At 51.7% G+C, this 2933-nt stretch overlaps 1 protein-coding gene across 6 annotated transcripts in view; it reads right to left on the bottom strand.

Moving 5' to 3' along the window:
* Nucleotides 1–2933, bottom strand: part of Tns1 (tensin 1) — a 230526-nt gene that overhangs the window by 169964 nt on the left and 57629 nt on the right. The gene's annotated exons all lie outside the window — the stretch shown is intronic.

Genomic DNA, 2933 nt, shown 5'->3' with positions numbered 1-2933 from the left:
AACTGGGCATGGATGTGCCCGTGATCCAGAACCGGGCATGGGTGTGTCCATGATCCAGAACTGGGCATGGATGTGCCCGTGATCCAGAACCGGGCGTGGGTGTGCCCGTGATCCAGAACCAGGCATGGATGCACCCGTGATCCAGAACCAGGCATGGATATGTCTGTGATCCAGAACCGGGCGTGGGTGTGCCTGTGATCCAGAACCAGGCATGGGTGTTTTTTTGGCTTTGCGATAGAAGGACACCCTTTTTCCAGGCAGTTCTCAGGATGGTGACTTGATGAGCACAGCCGGGGGCAATGCCAGCGCTCACCTTGGTAGGTGTCCTTAGTAGTGCCCTGCTGTAGGACCATAGGAGCCCTCAGTGGACAGACACTCAGCAAGTGTCCCCAAATGGAGGCACACGGGCAATGGCCGTCCAGAACTCCCTGAATGGTGAATGTAGAGCTGAATGAGAAAATATCCCCACCCCACTTCAGGGGCACCTCAGCACACAGAGCCAGGCCCCCAAGTATGGTGCTCTACCTCAGAGCACCTGTCCACAGTCCCACTGAGCCTTCATCACATTCTTAGCCACCTGTCTCTGGTCTCCTCCAGGGACAGTGATCCTGCTGCCTTCCTTGACTCTCTCCTGATGTCATTCAAGGACTGGCCAAACCATGCTGCTGGCCTCTCCAAGACCAATGAAACATTAAGTGATCCTGCTGCCTTCCTTGACTCTCTCCTGATGTCATTCAAGGACTGGCCAAACCATGCTGCTGGCCTCTCCAAGACCAATGAAACATTAAGGATGGTACAGTAAGGAAGTGTGGCAGCCAGCTGTAAGGGGGTCTCCGCCCTCTGCTAACACACACACACACACACACACACACACACACACACACACACTACACTAATGGGGCTGCTGTGGGTAATCTTTTTATTATTAATTATTTATTTTATATGCATCAGTGTCTTATCTTCTTCAAGTGTATTTCTGAGCCACACTGGTGCCTGCAGAAGCAAGAAGAGGGAATCAGATCCCCTGGAACTGGAGTTAGAAATCACTGGGAGCTGCCATGTGGGTGCTGAGAATTCAACTTGGGTCTTCTGGAGAGCAACCAGTGCTCTTAACTGGCTGAGCCATCTATCCAGCCCTGGTTTGGGTAATATTGACTTCTACCACCATCAGAACTGGCTGTTCATCAGGCTTATGGAGAAAAGCTGAACCGTAAGAGCTGAGCCTTGAGCTGGTTAACCTCTATTGATACCTTCATTTAATGGGGAAGTACCTGGGAGGTGGATCAAGAATGCCCCTGGGTCTGTCTGTTCTCCCAGAGAAGAAGGCAAGAATGCAGGTATTGCATCCCACGGGGAACAGAGGGAATAAAAGTGAGAAAAAGAAAAGACAGACATCACAGGCTGGCTTTCTCCCCCACCTGAATCACTTCCTGGCTAGCAGGAGCAGGAACTGCTCTATCAAACCACGCCCCACAACACAATGGACTAAAGCCTTTGAAACCATGAGCAAAGTGAGTGTTTCTTGCTGATGCCTGTGGCTCGGGTTATCTGATGCAGGAATAAAGGTACAAGAAACCAGCCTAAGGTGGAAGTTAGGTCCCTGAGTGGAATACGGGGACCCCTGCCCGGTCTTGATTTTCTCTCTGTTTCCTGACTGCGGCGAGGTGAGCAGGCCTGTGTACAAACTGTGACGTGCTGGGCCACCACAGGCTGAAGCGATCATTGACTAGAGCTGAGACATAATTAGCTTTGCTACCTTCAAGTTGGTTGTCTTTAAGTATTCTGTCAGGAATGGAACTCTAACAAGACAGAATCATGTAGAATTGGCAGTGTATATGTGTGTGAATTTTGGGGCAAGCTAGGCAAGGCATTGTGACTTCAGTCTTGCCCTAGTTGAGGAAACCAGTTACCCTGTCTTGAGCACACTCCAGCAGCCTGCTTACTATAGCCCCCACCAGACCCAGCTGCCATTCTGACTCAGCCTCCAGTGACCCCAAAATTAGAAGCATCCCATGCTACCATTCCTGCTGCACAAGCTGAAGAAAACCCTCTTTCAAACAGTTAGGTTTGGCAGCCATATTCACACAGCAGTAGATAAACAGTATGGAAATCAAAGCACTGGGCCCCTCAGAATGTGAAGCCAGGTCCATGCTGGCTGATGGGGAGCACTCATCGACCCTCCCTGGGCCCCGTTGCTCCTACATCTCTCCATTCTTCTCTCACTCCTTCCCTTTCGCCACCCTGCTGGGCATTTGATCCTCGTGTTCCACAAAATAATTCCAGCGATGCTGGGAATCCCCAGCCCTCGCCCCCAGCTCCCACTATGCACCAGTTCACACCAGTTACCTTCCCACAGGCTGGCTCTCACCTCCAGCCTTACGCCCATCAGTCCACAGGTGATAGCCAAGTGCTGACAGATCACACCACATTCCCAACTAGAATCAACTCCTCCCTGCAGCCTGCTCCAGCTTCTACCCCCAGTCTGTGCCCCAAAAGGGTCTGGTCCTGCCATGCCAGCCTCCCCAGATGTCATTCATTCAGAGATGGTTGCCCCTTCCCTTACAGAGTCACCACACACATACACACACATGCACACACACCCTGCTTCCCTGCATCACAAAGGAGGTTCTGCTCAATCGCCATTTTGTATCCACCACACAGATGGGCTCAGTAAACACGTGCAAGCTTCCAGGTAGGACTGTCCCCAGCTAAAGCCCGTGGAACAAAGCTGGCATTTTGGGGGCCACAGAGCAGGTACAGTGGGAGGGGTGAGCCTACTTAAGGGAAGGTAGGGACCGTGGGAGCTGATCAGTGACCACACCATGTTGTAGTTGTGGCAGCAATTAAACTAATCTCTCTCTCTCTCTCTCTCTCTCTCTCTCTCTCTCTCTCTCTCCCTCTCTCTCTGTCTCTCTCACTCACACATACACACA

This window comes from Microtus ochrogaster, linkage group LG4, assembly GCF_000317375.1.
Source record: "Microtus ochrogaster isolate Prairie Vole_2 linkage group LG4, MicOch1.0, whole genome shotgun sequence".
In the NCBI taxonomy this organism is placed as follows: Eukaryota; Metazoa; Chordata; class Mammalia; order Rodentia; family Cricetidae; genus Microtus; species Microtus ochrogaster.
The sequence above is the reverse complement of the archived record's forward strand: the minus strand, read 5'-3'. Positions and strand labels throughout refer to the sequence as shown.